Consider the following 23,967-nt stretch of genomic DNA (forward strand, 5'->3'; position numbering starts at 1 on the left):
GATCGTATTTTGCACCAATAATGACGCTCAGGCTGGCGTGTCGCTAACGTAACACCTGTGATGTCAGTCACTTCTGACCTGTAGTCTCTTGTCAAAGAAGAAAAACTCAAAAACTGTCCTGAGTGGGTAAATCCTTGCGTTAGACAATAGCATGCCAGGGGGCTGAGAGGTGGTGCATTTTGGGGCAGGGCGGCGACCCCCGACATGTGAGGTTGCAGGCAGCGGAGGAGGAGGCTAAGCCCGAGCAGGTGTCTGTGACATCAGTTCTCTGGGGCACACGAGCGACCTGCAGCGTGACGACGCTCTGGAGATCCACACGAGGTGGACGCCGGTTCCTTTCTTCTCAGGAGGATCTGTGGAGACATCAGGGTCGGTTGGTCTGTTTACTCCTTTATTAACTCTGACTGCTTTCCTGCTGGTTCACTTTCTTTGTTCCACCTTTGTTTCAATCTGGCTTCTTAATCCTGGCATAACGTTTTAAACTTTTTAGTTTTAATGTACTATTAGAGTTTGACCTAGATCTCTTCCAAACATTAAAGGGTTACTGGATGTTCAGTCTCATGTAATATGGATGCTGTCATGTTTACCCATCAACACACTTCTCTGCTGCATCTCATCAAACCCACAAGACTAACCCCGAAAGATGAGGCTGCAGACGAGACACGCGTGTGTTTGTGAAGACGTGTTGATGTAATCAAAGGCTCTGTGGACCCGTGACCCACTCAGCAGAGAGGACATGGGGGGGTGACACGCGTGTCCTAGATGTGACAGACGGCATCTTTAACGCTGTAATTTAAGATGTTTCTAAACTCACAGGAAGTTTTTCTCTGTTGGACTTTAAAAAGAGATTCTGTTCATCCATCAAACATCACTGGTCCGACACGCCATCAGGGCAGCGCTGGCGTCTCTCTGATGCTTTCTATTGTTGGTCATCGATGGTTCCTGTGAACAGCATCGACACGTATTCCCTCCATGTTTGTCAAAGACGGTCTGGCATGGAATGAGAGACTAAAACCATCCTTAGAAATGTGAGAGAAACGGCAGCTGAGGACGCTGGGATTGAAATGGTCTGACGGGCTGAAACTGGTCACTATTGACAGCAGAGGGTCTCACACACACACACACACACACACACACACACACACACACACACACACACACACATAACTGGTTCCTAGAGGTTGTTCCTAAACTGAATTGTTCATAAGTCATCGTTAAATTTTGATCTATGACTTTGGGGGTACAGCCCAGTGGGTGGCGCTGTCCTTTGGGTTTGAATCCTTTCTGTGTGGTTTGTATGTTCTCCTCATGTCTGTGTGGTTCTCTAGGTTCCTCCCCCCTCTAGAAAAATGGATTGGGTCAAATGTGTCTGTAGGTGTGTGTTTGAATGGTTGTAGATATTTGATGTTTGTATCTATGAATCTCTGTAAGTCAGGTGTTTGTATCTTGAGGACTACCTGTCTACAGACACACACACTGAGCCTCAGACCAGTGGGGGCACCTGGGGGGCACTGAGGTGATGTAGAGTTACTCCAGTGGAGATTTGGTCGTGTTCTCACAGTAGAAACACAGTCATGTGATTGGACGGTTGTCACATGTCTCACCGGTCTGTGGACGAATGTACCCTGACGGGGGTTTACTTGTGGGGGCTGAGCCCCAGACCAGTGGGATTACTGGGGGGCCTGAGGTGGTCTAGCAGTGTCTGGGGACGGGATTAGACCAGGACTGTTGAGGGGATGAAGGGCCACGCCCAGAGCCACACGGACATGTGACGTATCATCATGAAGCATTTAACTACCCACAATGCACCTGATGAACACAGGTGGGTTCTTGTGGAGGATACCCTAAAGAGTGGATGTGATCCCTACGATCACATGACCAGAATGAACCAGTGACATTATTCCCATGAGGAGCCAATCAGTGTGTGTGAGACTCAACGTGAACAAAGAAAAACTTTTCAACAAGAGTTTCTTCACAAAATCCAGGAAAATGAGAAATAATCCCCGATCTCAGGACGTTAACAGAACTTAATCCTCAGGATTATTCAGGACCAGGATCCAGTAGGTCTACCGTGGTCCCAGGACCATTCCTACCAGAGATGACGTGAACATCTAAGTCACCCTTGGAGGTGTTTTATTTCGATCCACCTTCAGCCATAAAGAAACGCATAAAAATGCAAATGAAGGGTAGAAGTCACCTGATGACGAAGCTCCGCCCCCACAAACACTTCTGTGTCGACCTCAGCTGCTTCTTCTTCATTGTGGGTCACGGGGGTTGCTACGGGCTAATAATGTTTTATTCGGATTTATTGTACAGTAACATGATATTATGCGCTTTTAACGGTTTACTGGTGATTTTATGATTCCAGTGTTTGTGGTGGACAGTTTGCAGATGACATTGTGATCTGTAGTGAGAGCAGGGAACAGGTGGAGGAGAAGCTAGAGAGGTGGAGGTTTGTCCTGGAAAGGAGAGGAATGAAGGTTAGCCGCAGTAAGACAGAGTACATGTGTGTCAATGAGAGGGACCCACGTGGAAGAGTGAGGTTACAGGGAGAAGAGATCAAGAAGGTGGATGATTTTAAGTACTTAGGGTCAACAGTCCAGAGCAATGGAGAGTGTGGAAAAGAGGTGAAGAAGCGTGTCCAGGCAGGATGGAACCGGTGGAGGAAAGTGTCAGGTGTGATGTGTGATAGAAGAGTTTCAGCTAAAATGAAAGGAAAGGTGTACAAAACTGTGGTGAGACCAGCGATGTTGTTTGGTCTAGAGACAGTGTCCCTGAGGAAAAGACAGGAGACAGAGCTGGAGGTAGCAGAGATGAAGATGCTGAGGTTCTCTCTGGGAGTGACCAGGATGGATAGGATCAGGAATGAGTCCATCAGAGGGACAGCACATGTTAGAGGTTCTGGAGATAAAGTCAGAGAGGCCAGACTGAGATGGTTTGGACATGTCCAGAGGAGAGATAGTGAATATATTGGTAGAAGGATGCTGAGTTCTGAACTGCCAGGCAGGAGGCCTAGAGGAAGACCAAAGAGGAGGTTTATGGATGTAGTGAAAGAGGACATGAAGGTAGTTGGTGTGAGAGAAGAGGATGAGAAGACAGGGTTAGATGGAGGACCCTGATTGGCTGTGGAGACCCTGAAGGGAGAAGCCCAAAGGAGAAGAAGAAGAATTGTGGTGGACAGACGTGAAGTGGAGGAAGGGGTGCAGCGTTTCAGCGGTCAGCTGTGAGCAGGACTGAATGTTGACGACTTGTTTTTTGGAATTGAATAAGAAAAAAAATCTGGTCATAAATATTTAGTATTTCGTTGATGTACCACTAGAGGTCCTGTAGAGCCTCCAGTCCTGCTGAATCAAACCATTTCTAACTGTTGTTTGTGACTTGCAGCTCATGCGGTCCAGGTGTACTCGTGTGCTGTGTGTTAACTACGTATGTAGCTGTGAACGCGTCAGCCTCAGATGTACGTTTAGTGTTGCCTGTCGGTCAGAGCGGTATAGTGAGAAGTCGTGAGCTGGTGATGGTGATCATTATCAGTTCTGTGAAAGTGCTTCCAATTGTCTGTTGATCTGATGAAGGACTTATTAAATAACAGTTGATTGATTGGTTGAATGATTATGTAGTTCCTTACGACTACACAACTGTCAGTATTTGGGGATTTTTCATGAAGGCTGGGGGCCTTGTGGTCACCAGATGATTATCTTATCAAGTCAGACATGCAGACGACTCTACAGTTCAGCAGAAATCAGGTGCAATGGTGTCTTGTTGTTTCGGAGGAGTCATGTGACCAGAAGCCGTACCTTCACACTGCTGGGGGGTCTCGTACATCCTGGACCACCTGTGACTGGTCGTCAGATCTCTACTTGCTGCTGCTTCCTGGTGTTAACATCACGTCTGAGGGCCGCTCCCAGTGCTAACACCCCGTGGCAGGAGCCAGGACCCTCTGGGGGGGTCTTCTGGAGGGTAGCAGCGACTGGTTTCCAGCTCAGGCAAAGAAATCAAAAGTTTTTGATTCTGACGAGATTAATGGACTTTACTGACTGACTCCTCCATCTCTGCGTTCACCCACACAGTAGTGGTGACAGGAGGGGTCACCACTGTCACCAACCCCACACTGAGGAGGGTGAGAAGAAAAGGAAGGGTTAAAACCAGGGTGGTGGTGAGGAGGAGGAGGGTTGATGATGGAGAACACACACACACACACACACACACACACACACCCCTCCAGCTAGCCGATATGCAGATGATGTTTTCTTGTGAATGTGTGGTGAGTCCGACATGCTGGTGATTCCTGGTGATTAATGCAGTCAGGATCATCTGCTGCTGGAGATAACGGCGGAACAAAGCTGGAAGAGGAAGACCTCGCTGCCCCCCCAGCTATCTGACTGCAGAACCCCCCTCCACACTCAGACGCCCCAGCCTGCCTGAAGGCAGCTCCCTGTTCATGGGGGTGGGCGGCCATGGGGGGGTGGGGTTTGTTTCACTGTCTTTGGAGGTTAGGAGTCACCACCATCAGCTCAGTGACCAATCACAGCTCCATCGGTGTTGATCTGACCAATCACAGCAGCTCAGCTGCAGAATGATGTCATCATGAGAATGTCGATGACACATCTTGACTTTAAAGCCTTATTATTTCATACAGAAATCACATTTTTATCACAAAATAACTGCAAATTGTGACAATTTATGCAATCAAAGACATTTAATATCAATTATCATTAATTTAAACACATGAATTAAAATATGTGATTTGCTGCTGCTGTCCTATTTTGGAAGTTTAACTTGTCTACCTGATAAACTGCTGACCCAAGCAGAAGGTTTTCCACGAGCTCGTCTGCCGGAGGAGCTGCCCAGGAACGTTATTGATCGATGGATTACCTATAGTTTCGTGGGGCTGCCGGACACATTTATTGAGCGTTACGATGTGTTTGCATCAGGACGCGTTCTGCTGATATCTGACAGTAATGAGCTGAGTGATGTCTGAGTGCTGCTGGGGGGGTGAGGCTCTTCCAGACCGACCCAACGGTCTGTGAAGTAGTTTCATCCACACGTCCCCACGTAAATGTGTTTACACAGCAGGGCTGCAGGGCACTCTCACTAAGTGGCCGTTAAAACGTCATCCTCTTCCTCCACTCCACCAGGTTATGGTGATGTGCAGGTGGTCAGACAGTAGGCCGCCAATCCAGTTTAGCTGGAATGGTGGCCTACGGCCTACATGAAGGAATCCAGAGCCCTTGTGGTGTCATTGCTGAGGTCCAGAGAAGTAGTGTTGGGTGTGATTCAGTGTTCTAACATGTAGAGTCAACCTGCAACACATCTGGAAGCAACGGAGAAGGTGAAGTGAGGCTGACTGGAGAACGGTGAACACACGTCTGTCCTCGTACGTGGACGACAGCCTGGTGTCTGTTTATCACCACCACCAGTCTGTGGTGCGCTAGTGCAGTACGGAGCTGTCACTGTAGCTGCTGATATAACATGACCAACACCAGAACCCCTGACCAGTCTGCTGAGACAGGACCAACAAACCAGCAAACCCAACCCCTCGTTCAACCGCTAATTCACGAGACTGTCATCAGATCACGACGTCAACCGTTCATCGTCTGCTTTATAAATGTGGTGGTTCAGAGCACCAGCTTTGATCTTTGACCTATGCAAGTAGGTCAGGGAAAATTTTTGAATTCAGGGGTGTTGTGGGATGTTGTAGTCTGTGACTGCCTTGGTTCTACTTAACCTTGTTTCTGACGGCACTTCTGCTCCTTTGGCCTGTTTGCAGTTGGACTCGACTTCGTCAGAGATGCTACTTGTGATGCTAACGTAGCGGTTGTGTACTGCCGTTAGTGACTGTCTACTAACACGACGGCAGTGAACACCACAGGTGTGTCAGGGCATTGCAACACATTGACGGCAAGTCAGTGTCCTGTCTCACCCCATCCTGTGTAGGATATGGAGTTACAGCCATGAGTGGAGACGCGTGAAGCGTCGGGATCAGAGATGGTGGAGTAACGATAAAGACACGACACAACAGGGGCCGAGGTTAGCTGAGGTTAGCTGAGGTTAGCTGAGGTTAGCTGGGGTTAGCTGAGGTTAGCTGAGGTTAGCTGGGGTTAGCTGAGGTTAGCTGAGGTTAGCTGAGGTTAGCTGAGGTTAGCTGAGGTTAGCCTCCTGAGTGACTTCATGCCCTTCAGACCATGTAGTAGTACCGCTGGTACCATGTAGTACTATGTAGTTACACCAGGTAGTAGTACCGCCGGTACCATGTAGTACTATGTAGTTACATCATGTAGTAGTACCGCTGGTACCATGTAGTACTATGTAGTTACACAAGGTAGTAGTACCGCTGGTACCATGTAATACTATGTAGTTACACAAGGTAGTAGTACCGCCGGTGTCATGTAGTACTATGTAGTTACACCATGTAGTAGTACCGCCGGTGCCATGTAGTACTATGCAGTTACACCAGGTAGTAGTACCGCCGGTACTATGTAGTTACGCCATGTAGCAGTACTATGTAGTTACGCCATGTAGTAGTACCACCGGTACTATGTAGTACTATGTAGTTACGCCATGTAGGGGCGGCAGTGGCTCAGTGGTAAAGTGACCGTTAGAGCGGGTCGTCCTATAATTTAAGATCGGCGGTTCGATTCCCACTCCCGCCCCCCCAAAAAATACCCGAAGGCGAGCTGACAGTGGGAGGTGTCAGCTCACCTCCAGAGCACTGCTGAGGCGCCCTTGAGCAAGGTGCCGTCCCCTTTACAAATTGCTCATGTGAGGTGCACCAAGAAGGAGCTGCTGCCACTCTACCTCCCCTGCATGCCTACAGGCCCCTGTGTGTGTGTGTGTGTGTGTGTGTGTGTGTGTGTGTGTGTGTGTGTGTGTGTGTGTGTGTGTGTGTGTGTGTGTGTGATACGGGGGCCTGTACTCACAAATATGTATGTATGCATGTGTTTGTAATCAGTAGCTAGAGTGTACGTTCTTAATTTCCCTTCGGGGATCAAACCAGTATATACAATTTTTTTTTTTTAAAAATGTAGTACCGCCGGTGCCATGTAGTACTATGTAGTTACACCATGTAGTAGTACCACTGGTACTATGTAGTACTATGTAGTTACACCATGTAGTAGTACCACTGGTACTATGTAGTACTATGTAGTTACACCATGTAGTAGTACCACTGGTACTATGTAGTACTATGTAGTACTATGTAGTACGGTGGCGAGGGTGTTTTGTTGGAATGATATCTGCCTCTGTGACGCGACCCGAGGCAGCGGCGCCTCTGGTCGCGTCACAGAGGCAGAACCAAAGGGGGCCACTGATACTCAAAGCTCCTCGCTGCTAAGAGATGAAAAGGCTAAAGATTTCTCTCTCTCACACACACACACACACACACACACACACACACACACACACACACATTAAATGCTGACTTTAGCATTAGCTCTTAGGGTGTTCAGAATCCAAGATCGACCTGCAGAACTGTGATATCTTTAATTTGTTCTGGAAAAGTTGTCTTTTCATTCTGGGGGGGGCTTTCATCTGTTGCTGGGACCCAGTGGGGGGGGCTCCTGCTGTGAGGATCTGAAGATATTTGCAGAGTCGTAAAACTGAGCTGCTGAACAGATTTGGATTAAACAAATCCCTGATGGAGTAAAACTAGTCAGTTCTGAGTTGTGCTGTCAGACCAGACCCCCAGCAGGACTACCAGACCCCCAGCAGGACTACCAGACCCCCAGCAGGACTACCAGACCCCCAGCAGGACTACCAGACCCCCAGCAGGACTACCAGACCCCCAACCACTGATGGAGGGACACGAGGGGGCGTCAACTCTAAACTAATGGGCTAGTTGTCCAGGTCTAAATCCACATCCATGTTGGGGTGAACCAGTGGTGGTAGACGGGGGGCAAGAAGGCAGGGGAGTTGGCGGACGGACAGATGTCAAGACAGAAACTTTATTGATCTCGAGGGAAATTCAGTGACACAACATTCAGACATGTGTGTTAATCACACACAGCTGGTGGTGTGAAGACACATTTCTGCAGCTGATGTGAGGTGATCAATATAGTCTGTATTAGTTACACAGCATCCCATTGGCTGTTGATCAGAAAGACATCCCAGTGGCGTAGACGGTGATCTCTGCATCACTAGAATTGTGTTGCAGTCTTCCTCGTGCATGTCATTAGGTACATACTGCTGCATTGGCTCCTTTGCAGTTGAAGGGGGGCTGGTTTTAGGGAAACGGGGTCAGAATGTCAAGGAGCTGGAGCTGAAGAACAACGCTCCAGGTGCAGGAGCACCTCAATGGTGCCTGATTGGTTGGATTCATGTTGGGCTCACAACTCACCTGAGGACAATTAAGGGACGAAAAGGAGGTGGAGCCCAAATACAGCCCTGATGTCAGCTGGTTCAGAGAAGTAAATGGCCCTGCTAATGGAGACAACCGACACCTCTATCTGTTCCATTGTTACTGTCCCTCAGACTGAGGCTGGGTCTCTGAATGCTCATTACATGAGAATCCATAATAATCTATAATTAGATTTCTCCTCCAATCGAGTTTAATCTGGATTAAAACTCACCACCACAAGCGACGTGTGGTCCATTGTCTGACCTGAGGATCTGACATCTGGAACGGGAATCGAACCATCAGCACCTAATTAGGACTGTTTCCCTCCTGACCTGATAGGAATCAGAGAAAACACGACCGACTTCATGTGGATGTTTTCAGTTGAACATACATGAAATCCCACTGACATGTAGAACCACTGCCGTTTCTCCCAGAGAACAGAGTCCTCTGATGGGTCGGCTGGGGGCTGGAGATACGAGGAACCGTCAGCTCCTCCTGACGCAGCTGCAGCCCACTGGGATCCTGTCTCACATTTTAATGACCTGTGTGTGTGTGTGTGTGTGTGTGTGTGTGTGTGTGTGTGTGTGTGTGGTGTAATTAACTGCTCTGTACAGGCCATTCCAGATGGAATGGACAGGAGAATTGATTGGTCATGAGTATTTACAGAAAAACAATAGAAAATAGAATTTGGACAGAAACGGGGGCGCGTTGATGCAGGAGTGTGGACCGACGAGCTGCACGACTAAAACCAAGTCAGGAAAATAACACAAATGGTGATGAACACTCAATTAAAAATAACAAAAGAAGCTCCTCTAAAATTCATTCATAATAGAGGAAGACGCTTAAATGAGCAAATTTCAATTGAAGAATAACATGATGACATAAATCCTGACATTCACACTCATGTTCAAATGGTTCATAGAGAAAGTACCGCTCTGCTGCAGCGTTCACAGGACGCAATCAGAACCACAGATCAAACCTGCACAACCCTGACAGCAGCACGACCACTGTGTTGTAGCAGCAAGGTAGCATAAAATGACTAGCATGCTAATACACAGCAGGAGATTCATGGGGGGGGGGGGCATCGCTTCTAGAGAATAAAGACGACCCATCGTACAGGTGATTGGGTGAATAAAGGCCCAGGACTGTGTCCACTGGACCAGGACAAGACGGTACTCTGGATGACTCAGTGGTAGAGGGGTCATCATCAGATGGTCCGTGGTTCAATCCCCAGGGCACAAGTCAAAGTACCCCTGGGCAACACACCAGACTCATGTTTCTCCTCAAATGTACTGTAAAGAGCTTTGGGTCGGACTAGAAATGTAGCTGAAGTCCATCTACATCAGGAGGACATGACGTCTGGCCTACAGAGCAGAAGCAGTGGGTGCTGGTAGGGTGCAGTAGGTCTTCTGTAATGCTTGCGTTAGTAGGCAGGTGGCGCTAACAGACCTGTTCAGCAGTCATGCTAGCACCAGCGGTTCCGTCTGAATCTTTGTTGGGCGTCATTTTTACATCCCGCCTCAAAGCGGTGATGTCATCGTCAGTGTTGGTGCGTCCGTCCGTTTGTCCACCAAATGTCTTCACAACCGTTTCAGAAAGATGAAACTGAAGCTCATGACTCGGGCAGCACAGGGGACGAAATGAGATGATGACCTTGACCTTCAGAAAACCAGGTCAAGGTCAAATTTTAACAGTTGTACTCTCAGGAACTGGATAAGATGGAAAGACGAGGGAGAAGGCCAGTGTGAGTAAGACCATAGATCAAAAGTAGTGCTTTGATCAATGACAGTAGGTCAGAGCACTAGCTTTGATCTTTGACCTATGACAGTAGGTCAGGGTAACATTTTGAATTCAGGGGTGTTGCAGGATGTTGCAGACTGACTGCATTGGTTCTTCTTTGGTCTTGGAAGGAATTTCTCTCTTTATGCTTGACATAAAGGAGCGATGCTTCCTCTGGTGAGCTCAGGGGCAATTACCCAGCAGGCTCTCTGCTCTCACACAGAGTGGCCTCTGTAATTATGGGTTGTTGATACCGAGACTGTAGCTTCATTGCTGGGCACACCAGACTGGTGTGAGCAGCACCAGTGTTCCTGCACACACATCTGTGGACAAAGTGACCGCACCTGTGTTCACGTGTGAATATTATCAGTAAGTGTGAACATAAAGGAGAAGAAACCTGGTGAGGACCCACGCGTGTTGGCTTCAGCTAGCTGTTACATTCCTGCGTCCCAGCAGTGTGTGATTATTATACGAGTGTTTCACACAGAACCCTCAGCGCTCCTTCCTGTTTCTTCCAGGTGGGATTCAGTGTGTTTCAGGTAGAGGAGCTGGAGGCACACAGATGTGGTGCACGTCTGCTGGGACCAACAAAACAACTTTCACCCATAACTATGAGAGAGGAGATGTTGACATTAGTGTGTGTGTGTGTGTGTGTGTGTGTGTGTGTGTGTGTGTGTGTGTGTGTGTGTGTGTGTGTGTGTGTGTGAATCCTCTCTACTGACAAACATCATGATCTTCATCAGTCATTGTGAAGGAACTCTTCAAATTTAAATGTATTTCTCACGGTTTCCACAAAGTCCCCCCCAGCTTTTACCTGCTTGGAGGATCTTCATCGTCGGCTCTGTGGATTCTGTTGGCAGAAGTCTGCTCTGTGGGGGGGGGGGGTGTTCAGGGGGGGCAAACAGAACAAAACATACTGTGTATGTTAGAGGTAGGGTTCACACACAGTAAGCAGAATGACGGTCGTGATGAAACTGAATCATTGTGATCTAAAGATCTAAAGCGTTTGTTCTCAACACTTGATCACATGACCAGGCTGCTGACCTCGGGTCATCAGGAGGAGCATTTTTACGATAAAAGACATTTTCTCAATTTCTGCATAATGAATGTTACAAGGAGTTTAAAAACAAGTAAGTGTGCATAGTCCCAAATGTTTCACATCACTAGTTCTACACAATGATGTCTGGAGGATGAGGGGGGGGCCACACGGGGGGGGGGGGGGTGTTTATCTGCTTAATGAAAGCCACATGTAGAAACCGTGATTTAAAAGGTTTGGGCCTTTAGGCAGAAAAACCTTCATGTGAAAGGCTGATTGTCAAAAATATTTCACAACTATAAAATTAGTTTTATAGTTTCAACAACTTTGGTAGTTGAAACTATATATTATATATATATATATATATATATATATATATATATACATATATATATTGTAAATTTACATGCTTATACATACATGTAGCGGGTTGCGGTCCATGATGGCTGCCTGAGAGGAAAGTGTTAAATGTGCCTTAGATAATAAAGTCTGATGTGATTTAATTTACACCTCACAAACACATCCATAAGGGAGAACGTCGTTCCTGGAGCCCTCCCACACTGGGGGGGGGGGGGCAGTAATGGCCCCGTGGGACAGACAAGCGGAGGCAATGTGTTTTCTGACAATCAGGGTTTAGTACCGCGGCTCTGGGTAATGGTCTGAGAACATTGAGAAGTTCTGCCCCCAGACGTGACCACCAGTGCAGCTCCATAGCTGGATGTTGATCTCCTCTCTTCTGTCTCTCCTTCTGTCGTTTTTGTGCATTAAAATTCAAACGGAGCTCCCATCTCTGAAGAAAGGCTCTGGGGAAAATGTGGAAGTAATTCATATTTGTGAGACATTTGTGAGGCTCCATAAGTGAACACAGCAGGGGTCCACATGTACCCCTCCTCTGCTCCAAACAACTGACAGGCTGAGAGAATAAACAGACAGTCTACACCTCCGGAGATCACCAGAGTGTCTGGAGCCGCTTTATGATTAATAGACACATATTAGCCCCTAATACCCCAACCCCCCCTCTTTGATTCTCCATCACTGCTCAGCACAACAAATCATTAACACAGAGACACGCCTGCAGGCTGGGAAGAGACTGCTGCACGTCTACGACGGGTGGGGGGGGGGGGTATGTTTTTAGAAAGCACTACCAATCAATATCAGTTATAGAACACACTACTGATCAATATCAGTTATAAAACACACTACCAATCAATATCAGTTATAGAACACACTACTGATCAATATCAGTTATAAAACACACTACCAATCAATATCAGATATAGGACACACTACCAATCAATATCTGATATAGGACACACTACTGATCAATATCAGTTATAGGACACACTACCAATAGTTGTGGATCAATCACTGCAGACAACATGACGTTGGGCGGTACGTCTTTGTGAAGTTCAGGTTGTTGTGACGTCGACTGGTTTCACTGGACGAAGCTTCCATCAGAGGTTCTGAACTCCAACCAATCAGGGACCAGAGCTCTGTGTTCAGGGACTGAAGTGATGACAGAGTTCATCCTGATGGTTCGTTCTGATGGTTCAGTCTGAGGGTTCATCCTGATGGTTCATCCTGATGGTTCATCCTGATGGTTCAGTCTGATGGTTCATCCTGATGGTTCATCCTGATGGTTCATCCTGATGGTTCAGTCTGATGGTTCATCCTGATGGTTCATCCTGATGGTTCATCCTGATGGTTCAGTCTGATGGTTCATCCTGATGGTTCATCCTGATGGTTCGTCCTGATGGTTCATCCTGATGGTTCATCCTGATGGTTCAGTCTGATGGTTCATCCTGATGGTTCATCCTGATGGTTCATCCTGATGGTTCAGTCTGATGGTTCATCCTGATGGTTCGTCCTGATGGTTCGTCCTGATGGTTCATCCTGATGGTTCATCCTGATGGTTCGTCCTGATGGTTCGTCCTGATGGTTCGTCCTGATGGTTCGTTCTGATGGTTCATCCTGATGGTTCATCCTGATGGTTTGTCCTGATGGTTCATCCTGATGGTTCGTCGTGATGGTTCATCCTGATGGTTTGTCCTGATGGTTCATCCTGATGGTTCGTCCTGATGGTTCGTCCTGATGGTTCGTCCTGATGGTTCATCCTGATGTGCCATCTGTGAAGATAAAATATAATGGATGTGTGGAACAGAGCAGCACTCAGATGTCTTTACAGCATCAGAACACAAGTTGTCCAATAACATAAATGCATTCAGTAAACAGTTGAAACATACAGAATCTATACATTGATAACTGTATGTATACAATTTATAACCAAATATATATATTTTTACATTATGATTAGGAAAACTTACCATACAAATGATCACAAGTAATGACCTTGAAGACCCTTCAACACTGTTGAAGCCCTTGTGAAGGTCATGTGTCTGCCCCTCTCTTTGAACCAGATCATGTTTGGACAGCAGTTTGTCTCCATTCAGGATAGTCCATAGTTTGACATTTAATCCTAAAAACAGGAAAACAGAGGAGTAAGTGAAGGAGAAACGAAGAAAGAAGAAAGGTCGTCCTTTATGCCCCACATTCCTTCACTGCCCCGTCATTAAGGCAGGAGAGAGAACCCATTAAAGTTTACATCCTCATGACAAATACACCTTTCATGTCTTTGATCATGGCCCTAACATTTAAATACAGTCCACATCGGTTCAAAGTATATGGCATTGCAATAATATGTTGGAATAAAGATCATTTTGTAATGCCCTCTTCAGCTCCTGGGTTTCTCTTTGATACGTCTGTTTGCTCTGTGTGTGATTCTGGGTTAGCATCTGGGTCGTGTTGGAGCCAATAAATTCCATCCCCTTGAAAAAGTGTCCAAAGCCAGGAGAAGACCAGTAGGCAGACACACACACACACACACACACACACACACACACACACACACACACACACATACACACACACACACACACACACACACATACACACACTGCTATCAGTACATACTTTGCCAACAGTTGTACCTTTAACTACTACCACTGTTATAAATTCAATAACACGTTCTTTATGAACATGAACCCTGAAACACAATCAGATGGTAATAACAGTCATAACAGTAATAACAGTAATAACACATGGACGTGATACATGGACATGATCCAGGACCCAAGCTGTACTTCAAACCATGATTCAAACCCTGAACCTGCGAGATAAAAACACAAAGAACTAAACGGTCATGAATGAGTTGAAGTCAATCTCCAAAGGAGATGAGGAGGAGATCGAAGCTCATTGCATCACAGCCAGTCCTAACCAATCAGCTGTGAGGAAGCCAAGACAGCCTCAAATGAGCTTTGCTGGAAGGTCTTACTCTGGAGGTCTTACTGTGGAGAGGGTCCTCCTCCCAGACCGAGGGGTTTCAGCTGATAACTGAAGGCTCTGGTTCCTTTTCTACTTTTGGAGACAAACTGCTTCCTTGAAACACAACGTTCTTCTGTGGCAATGATGCTAGGAGCCCTTTCAGAGAACCTACCACTGGAGCGATGGGGTGTCTCACACCAGCTCTCAGAAGCCATGCAGCAGCATTCGGGATCAGTTGGAGTCTTTAGAGACTTGTTAAGCCTCAGGAAGACGGTACTGGTGGACACGTGAGCACTGGTGAACAGATAGTAGTGAATGTGTATGTGCCTCTCTTCAGAAGTCATTCTGTTCTCTCTATAATGTCTCCCAAAGAGACCAATGGCTTTGGTCTACTGTCAATATCTGTGTGAAGGGTGTGGAGGTCTGCCCAGCCTTTACTGCCAGGGAACATCTGCCTTGGCTACACCATCTGTGACATAAACAGTAATGTCTTGGGGTTCCAGGTTTATTTGTTCTGTTGATTTCCTGCCAAGATGATCAGGTTCCATCTATCTGGGTGCTGTTTACCCGTAGCTGGTCCATGGGCATCGGAACGTATCCACACAGGAGGGAGCCAAGCATGCCACATGTGTGAGGGCCTCCTCTGAGATCCCTACAGAGACGTCTGGTGCCTTATAGCACACAGATGAAGCCTGCAGAGACGTGGAGGCGCTGCACAGAACACGCTATGGAGGCTAATTGCGCTCACAGGAGAGACTCTCTCTCGTCTCAGCGCCACAGAACAGAGAGCTGTGGCTGACAGTGACATGAAAATCTAATAGAAGAAGAAAATGAAACATGAGGGGGGAGGGGGCAATGATGTGGACAGCGAGTGTTTATGTGGAAGGAGCAGTAAGGGGGGGGGGGTGCACAAAAAGCATCTTTTAAGAAAGCAGCCAAGGCTAGAGGAAGAGGAACTTTAAATGCCATTTCTCTTACAATAGTATTTAAAGAAATTTCATTTGCAGCTCTTCTGCACAAAATCGTTTTGCCTTGATTCTTGAAAAAGATCTTGATCACTGGCTATTGCAAAGTTGTTATGGTATATACTGTATAGAGGTATACATGGGCATTTCAGATATTTATGTATACATTAATTTTAGAGGATCAAATTGAGAAATGATGCTCTAATAAACTCTTCTTAGAGGGTTGTTTAGCACTAATCAGTGGATTTTTGCCAATTTACCTTATTTTGTTTATTGCCATCAAACATTATCCTGTCAACTCAATTTCACAATGTATTTTCTGCAAGTAACAGGAAAATTTAATAAATTTAGTACATTTGTTAACAGATTGGCAGTTGGATGAATTTGAAATAATTTAGACCAATGAGAATTGCTGACCTGCAGAGATGTCGTCTTCTCACAAGACTTGTGACCAAAACTAGAGCAAAATAGACTGAATATGTTTTCAGAATAGAAACTTAATTCTTTATTAAATATGCTTGATTTTCTTATGAATAATTTCAATCTAAACTGGTTATAAATTCCTGAAAAGCTCTTAGCAGCACCGCCCCCAAAACCCCCATCACCACTTACAACAACACAAGTTCTCACAAGAGGAAGACACTAATTTATGCTTCTGTTTTCAGTCACACCTCAGGGATTAATGTGTAATGATAATTACATAAGAAAAGACCCAACCTATAGACCCAGACCCATGAATCTGTAGTAGATGTTCTCCTCAGACCATCACAGCTCACAGCTTCCACGTTGCTGATGGCGAAAGTCAACACCTCGAGACTATGATGAGCTGGCACTCCTCTTCCTGTGACCCCCCCATCCCTCTTTCTTCCTGCTCTGCCTGCAGACAGTGTTGGTTCTGTTGTCCCCCACCCTGACAGGGAACCCATCTCCCCTCCTGCTCTGCTCTTAGGTAAGCCTCTATACTTCCCTGGACCTCCCTTTCCTTTTGGCTGCCATTACCCAGACTAAGCTCATTTGTCCCTCCAACACACCCATGATCTGCCTTTTGTTCAGGTCCCAAACTCCCATTCATGTTCCACGGGGGAGCAGACAAAAGAGGGAAAGACGCAGGCCTGAAACCTTTGCCCAGACAGACTGTGGTAAAGCGACCATAAAGAGATTGAGGGCTTGAATGGAGCTCTGAGCTCTGACTGGAGCCTCTGTAGGACGGAGGTGGAGGCTGTTCTGAAACACGGCTGTAGACCCAATAACACCACTGAGAAGCCACTTTACACCCATGGCTTTGCACGTTACTTCACTCTGGATGAAAACGACACTAAAGAGACATGATGTGGTTCTCATTACGCAGCTCTGGAACTCACCGCGTTAAACTGTTAGAGATAAACGGGTCTGAATAATGGCTTCACATGAAGCAAAGCAAAAAGGAGAAAGACATTTCGTTTTTTACTCAATCAAAATTTCAGTTGATTAAATATTTACTCCTTACAGGCGTCCCATAAATAACATTAGTGCATCCATGGAGAAGCAGAACACCAGTGTGTGAATGATCACTGCATTTTATAGGTTTCCGTGTTTCACGCGTGACCCTGCATGACAAACGAGGGACAGAGCAGCTGCGCTTTGCAGCTCAAAGATTAACGTGCTTCAATAAAAGTTTCTTCTGTGTTGAGACAACAATCACTGGAGACAAATCATCATTCACACCTCCATGAAATGTACCGTTAGTGTTCAGAATGAAAGGAAACGCTGATGGAGCGTAATGGTTCAAATAGTCGGAAAAAATGTCCACAATTTTGTATTCATTTCTTGCAAATTTCTTGCAAAACAATTTACACACATTTACCAGCAATCAAGCTACTAAAATGTAGTGGAGATACACGCATGATGACATGTTTAGTACAGCTCAGTAGGAAGAGGAACATGTTTCAGACACGTGTTCATTAATGCCACTAACAAACACTGGAACAAGAGTTGGTTTAACTACCTGTAGTTATGTGTACCTTTAGTTATGTGTACCTGTAGTTGGGTGTACCTGTAGTTGGGTGTACCTGTAGTCGGGTGTACCTGTAGTTGGGTGTACCTGTAGTTGGGTGTACCTGTAGTTGGGTGTACCTGTAGTTATGCGTATCTTCAGTTTCTCTTTGCGCTGCGTGAACTAGCTGTGTGTTAGTACACGCTAAGGATTTGAATAAATGAATTCTACTTGTGATGGTGCAGCTTCCTCCTGACTTGTCATTATTATTTAAATCACAGCTTTGTCGCTCTGGCTTTGGCTTTACAGGCTGGGAGGAATTCTTTGAACCTCCTGACGCTCTAATTTAAAGGCAGTAAAGTCTGACATGTATTCGCTGTGCGTCTGTCTCCACCTGCGATGTTAAATATGAGCTTGGACGCCGCTGCTTGGGGTCGGATCCATCACGCTGTTCCATAGGCGCCCGTCTGCAAAGCTTAAAATAGAAGAGATAAGGAGCGTCTCTGGAGGGACGTGATGTGTGTGATACGGATTCCGTGTAGAAATGAGTCACGCAGGAAACAGCAGAAAACAAGACCTGGGCTGATGTGTGTGTTACCTACGGTTATTTAGAATGGTCTGAAGCACAAGGAGCGACCTGCCTGTATAATAAGATCTCAGTTCACTGATGGATTCCTGCTGTTCACCACAAATTAGAACTGGTCTGGTGGATGGATATTCCCAGTTCATGCAGTAAATGTCAGTTTGATGCATACAGATGTGCTGCTAGAGGCTGTGGACGTGTCTGACTCCTGATGGAGGGGTGCAGTAGATCAGAACGGGTTCATTGGTTCATTCGTTGGTTCATTTGTTCGTTTTCTTGAAGACTAGATAGTAATTATGTAATTTTGTTAATGGTCCATAAAAGTCTCTTCTCTTCTGCGTATCTGAATCTGGGTTGTGTGTTTAGTCCAGAGCTGATCCTAGCTGACCTATGGTCAATGTGGAGCGGTCCGCCTCAGCGGCATGTTTCTGGGGTAGGGGGGTGGCTGGAGGCATCTCTAGATCTGGTCCCCTCACGAAGGACGTTAGATCCGTTCAGCAGGTTCTGCACTTTAGAGTCTCTGAGTTTCCATTTATGTCTACCTCCTTCACATCCAGGATACCCACAGCTTAGCAGTGTGTGTGTGTGTGTGTGTGTGTGTGTGTGTGTGTGTGTGTGTGTGTGTGTGTGTGTGTGTGTGTGTGTGTGTGTGTGTGTGTGTGTGTGTGTGTGTGTGTGTGTGTGTGTGTGTGTGTGTGTGTGTGTGTGTGTGTGTGTGTGTGTGTGAAAACTTTCCAAAGAGTAAATGAAGCAACGCTTACATGCTAGTTGAGTCTGCTCCAACAGGGTGCCACATGTGGCAGCCCAAAGAGCGGATGGGGATTGGCTGCAGGTCAGAGGTCAGGGGCCACAGCACACACACACAATGTCCTGAAACGGTGTTGAGGGCCTTCATTGGCTATTTATACAGCTGTGTGCAGCGGTATAAACTGTGTGTGGAGGGAAATCAGTTTCAGTACCGCTGGACATGAAGTATTCATTGTGGGTCATGGGTCTTCTGGCTGTAGGCGAGAGGAGGGGTACACCCTGGATGAGATGCCAGTTCATTGTAAGGCCACATGAAAGACAAACAACCAAATAATTCCTGATTAATTTTTCTCAAAAAAGAAAAAGTAAAAAGCATCTTTTTTAAAATTTACTGCTATATGGAAACAATTCATGGACAGTAAACCCTCGTTACTTACTGTTAACGCGTTCCAGGAACAACCCAAGGAAAACAAAATTCTGCGATATAGCGACAAACTATTTTATTATTTAGGGTAATTTAAACATTTCTGACCCCCCCCCCCCCCCCCCCCCCCGACACCTTGAAAGCAGATTATTAAATAAATTGGAGACCAAATCAACATTCTGTCCTGCATCAGCTACTGTTGGTGTAACAAAGGGGCAAATTTGGCTGTAATGACATGTTCTGACCCTCCAATCAGAGGAAGGAAACATGCTGATTGGTTAAAGAGTCAGAGATTGAACCTGGCAGCACACGGGGGCTGAAACACCCACAGACACGTCCAGGAAGCAGCCAGAAGAAGAGGCTGGACCGTCGGCGTCCTTCAGGTCTGTCTGCCCAACAATCCCTTATCCAGCTGGAAATCTGATGCTCATGTCTGAAGTGCTGAAACAGCAAACTGGTTTCTGATGAGAGCTGGTGGGGTCCATTATTCCCAGTGTGATGAATTATGGATCGCTGCTAATAGGCTGTCCCCCTTGTTTAACTGGCTGTCTTCTTCATCTCAGACCCTTTCCTCACTGCTCATCTCCTGGATGACGTTTCCCATCAGTTATTATCAGTGAGGGAGGGGATGGAGGAGGAGGGGTGGGCAGGGTCTCTGTCCGAGGGCCCCTCCCTGAGGAATGGAGCTGCACCGTTCGCCTCCTCCCCTCTACATAATGGATGAAGGACATTGAGAGGGAGGCAGGGATGGAAGTGAGGCCCTTATTACCTTGTGATCCATTTTTAATGTGGTAAACAGGTCTTTCCAGGTCACACGCCCGTGACAGGTGACGTCTGGCTGCTTACAGCTGCCCCCTTTGACATCCTCCGAAGCTCCGTCGCATAATTGGGTCTCACTCTGGTGGAAGACTGTCTCCCTTCACTGGGATCTGCTCTTTCCTTCATGTGAATGCCACCAATTACACCGAGGCAAGGCGAGCCCATTAGAGGTGCTCCGGACAACCTTTCCCGTCTCCTCTTCCTGCCAATGGATGAAGCTGTCCAACGGTGCTTTGCTCACTTGAATACTAGCACAACAATTAAGCTATCGAATATTGCTATTGATTGATTGCGTTGCTCTTTGCAGTCCATAAATTGGATTTCAAATAGTGTTAAATCATTTTGACTAACAGCTAGTCTTGTTTTCACAATGCTTCAACCTGCTGCACCAGTCAATAAAGTTTGTTCAATTAAGAGAGTCTACCAACGCTTAATGGGACAAACAAAATGACATAAAGAGGGTGTTAATAATCTTATACTGAGCTGAAGGTCCTGATCATCGGTAGGATCTACGTCCCGTTGGAGTCCAGACTCTGGTGGTGTCACTAAAGACTGACTGAACTAACTTAAATGTACAAAATGTGGAAATTTGTCATCAGTCTCACAAAACTGTGGAGAAAACAGGGGAACCAACTGGGACGGGTTGAGACAGACGTGTTGAAGCGTTGCCTGACCAATGGGTGAGCCAGCAGTGTCTTTATGTAGATGTGATCAGACTGTCAGCACAGTGTTTGAGACAGCGCTGAAGGCAGGAGGAGAAAGCTCGTGAAAGCAGGAAGTTTTTCCTGTGCGGGGCTGCTGATTGGTCAGCAGAGGCTTGTCCAGGTACAGTGAGTTATAGACACCAACAGCAGGCTGCTGATTGGTCAGCAGAGGCTTGTCCAGGTACAGTGAGTTATACACCAACAGCAGGCTGCTGATTGGTCAGCAGAGGCTTGTCCAGGTACAGTGAGTTATACACCAACAGTCACCCGGGGCAGGTCAGCAGGGAGCTGATGGACGAGCAGCAGAGCCTGGAGGTGAAGGCGGTGATGGGGCTGCCAGCAGTGGTGTGTGGAACCTTCAGTGTTAAAGATACCCAGAATGCTTTAAAGGCAGAAACCTTTTATTTCTCTCTAGCAGAGGGTCAGCAGGGCCACCCTGAGAACAGAACAATGGCTGGTGTAGAATGTTGAGGGCGACAGATGCTGCTCACAAAGTGTTGGACGAGTGAAGGTCATCAGTGAATGGAGGAGTGTGGAGGAGCTGGAGGCAGATGGTATCAGTGGTGGCATATGAAAGGAAAGGAGCCGTGAGTGGATGGAGGCGACGGCAGCAAACAGGGCCAGCATTGGTGCAATGATTAGTTCACAGTTACTGACGACAGTCTGTCACTAGTGAGAGAACTTCTGTCAGCCACCAACCATCTGCAGCGCTCACCACGCTGTGAAGGTTTTCTAGAACTTTGGGCTCCAATGATTTTATGAGTGCAAATTGAATACAAAGAATGAACACATGAGGACCAGTGGAATCCCTGCTGGACAGAGGTAGAGCAGCAGTGATGGTGATGATGGTGGTGGTGATGATGGTGAGGTGGTGATGATGCTGGACCACTCTCTTTCACTGTTAGCGTAGTGATTAGTGAGGTAGACGTGCGGTGGAGCGTCACTGAGCTGCTGGACCTCTACGTTCATGTTTTGTCATCACAGCGTTCCCTCCGTGTCTGTGGTCAGGTGACGGCTACTGGATGAGTATTACTGCGCTCTGAGGGAAATGAGATGGGCTCCTCCACGCAGACGTCTGCTTCTGGAGGACAGAGCTGGATGGCAGGAGAAGGTGCAGGCGTGAAGTGTTGTCTGGGGAATTCACTCAGCTCACTTCTCTGAAAGTTGACGAGGCACGGCGTTACAAACTGGGAGGACGGGGAACCAGTGGAGAACGAGTGAAGGAGGGTGAGGAGCAGATGGAGAGATGAAGAGTCTTTAAACAGAACCCAGTATCATCTCACTGAAGAGGTATCATTACTGCCAGAAGTCGTTTCCAGAGATCTATGGCTCCAGACCAGAGATGTTCTCCTCCCAGGGGACGGGGGATGAAAATGAATTAAGGGCCCCACCAGTCATTGGTGGTTTATCGCCCCGTACCCACACACAGGTGCTATTGTGCTGTCTGTACGAGATAGGGGGGTATTTTCTGCCTGAGTAGCTTCTGTTGACAGGGAGAAGATGAAACCCTCGGCACGCCTACCCGACAACGTTCAGTGTGGAGCTACACCCACAAGATACTGATCTTTACAGATGTTCAGCCTTTGAGATTTGATTGTTTCCTCAAAGCTTTTCATTATTTTTAATCCTTTTTAAAGAAACAGATAATACTTGCATGACTGGACCAGAGTCATTTAGATCCATCAGCTGAAGGAGAACTCTTTATGAAGGTCATTATCATTCCCTCTGTGATCAGAGGGTCCCATCAGCGTCCTCCTCCTCCTCACTGACATGAAGCTCCTCCTCCTCACTGACATGAAGCTCCTCCTCCTCACTGACTCCTCCTCCTCACTGACCCATGAAGCTCTTCTCAGGTCCATCTCCACCCTTTAAGGTTCATGATTTTTCTCAGATGAGAAACTCTTTGTTCCTGTGTTCATTCATGTGTTTATTTGAGTCCAGTCCACCAGTTTACATCAGGTTCTCCAGTGCAGAACCAGTGGAAATGAAGATCAGCACTGGAACCCGGAGCAAATCCTAAAAGCAAATGGCTTGATTTGATTTTTCTGCACATGTTAGGTGTGTGTGTGTGTGTGTGTGTGTGTGTGTGTGTGTGTGTGTGTGTGTGTGTGTGTGTGTTTGTGTGTGTGTTTGTGTGTGTGTGTGTGTGTGTGTGTGTGTGTGTGTGTGTGTGTGTGTGTTCACCGGTTAATCGTGGAGGCTGGTGGTGTTGGCCCACCACTATGTTCCAGGGAAGCTCAGCAGTACTGGGGGGGGGGCACTCTTGGATGTGTCATCCCAGTGATGCCCCTCCCTCTGGCCATCACATGAGGGAATTATAGAGGGTCCATGACTAAATGTGGAGTGTGACAGATCACCCACCCCCCAGCAGTGGAAAGCGTGGATGAACTGGCGATGACAATAACTAATGCTTGGATCCTCATGGATCCTTCAGAGCTCCACAGACTAATCTGGGGGTGTGAAGGCAGCGATGATGATGGTGAGGAAGTGGAAGGAAAGCGATTTATTTTTGCTTCAAGAGGTCAGATAAATCTTTGACAGAGACTGTGTCTTTGTAGTCTAACAGGGAAAACTAAAGGTCCATTGCGTATTTCCTGGTCTCTTGTGGTCGTTCGTGGACTGTGTGGTTCCACTCACCATGGCCGACAATCAGCAGTTGGTTTTGGACCGGCTGGGCCTGTCACAAACCCTCAGCAGACCTGGCTTCTGAAGGAAAGATCTCAAGGACAGACGGGGTCCAGATCAAGCCCATGATCCAGTCTGCATTCAGTCTTCCTTGTGTAACCAGCCTGTACTGGTTCATTGGTTGGGTTCGCTGAGACTCAGCATGACGTCATCTGCAAAGAGAACGAGCTGAAAACACACCAGAGCCTGATCAACCCTGTCTGGGCTTGTGCCCACAGGTGTGATTGTTAAGAACCCCCCAACACTCAGTGAAGGGTTTCATGACTGATGAAACGCATCATAACGTACAATCAGGTCATTCATCTCTGGCTGAAGATACGAAGACAGCGAGGAGGTCAAAAGGGTTCTTCAAGTAGAATAAAATTATACATCTTTATTGACAATTTGCTTCATTTCACCTCAGGGGCCAAAAGCCTTATGGGATGGGAGCAGGCAGCTCCCGGCTTCACAAGTGAACGGCTCAGTGTGAACACGTAAATGTGGACTCTGGCTTCAGAGTCCAGATCTTTTTACACCAAATTGAACTTAATTAACAACATTTTCAAACGGCGAAGTGTAGGTGTATCTTTAGACAGAAGTCACAGGTGGGTTACACAACAG

The 23,967-nt window shown here is 46.8% G+C and overlaps 1 protein-coding gene across 1 annotated transcript in view; it reads left to right on the forward strand.

The window, feature by feature from the left end:
• Positions 1-249: 249 nt before the first annotated feature.
• Positions 250-23,967, forward strand: part of tncb (tenascin Cb) — a 71,574-nt gene continuing 47,856 nt past the window's right edge. The window contains exon 1 of the mRNA XM_068311556.1: positions 250-369. The gene's annotated coding sequence lies outside the window, so the exon portion shown is untranslated. The remainder of the gene's footprint in view (positions 370-23,967) is intronic.

The sequence above is a fragment of the Antennarius striatus genome, chromosome 3, assembly GCF_040054535.1.
Source record: "Antennarius striatus isolate MH-2024 chromosome 3, ASM4005453v1, whole genome shotgun sequence".
NCBI lineage: Eukaryota > Metazoa > Chordata > Actinopteri > Lophiiformes > Antennariidae > Antennarius > Antennarius striatus.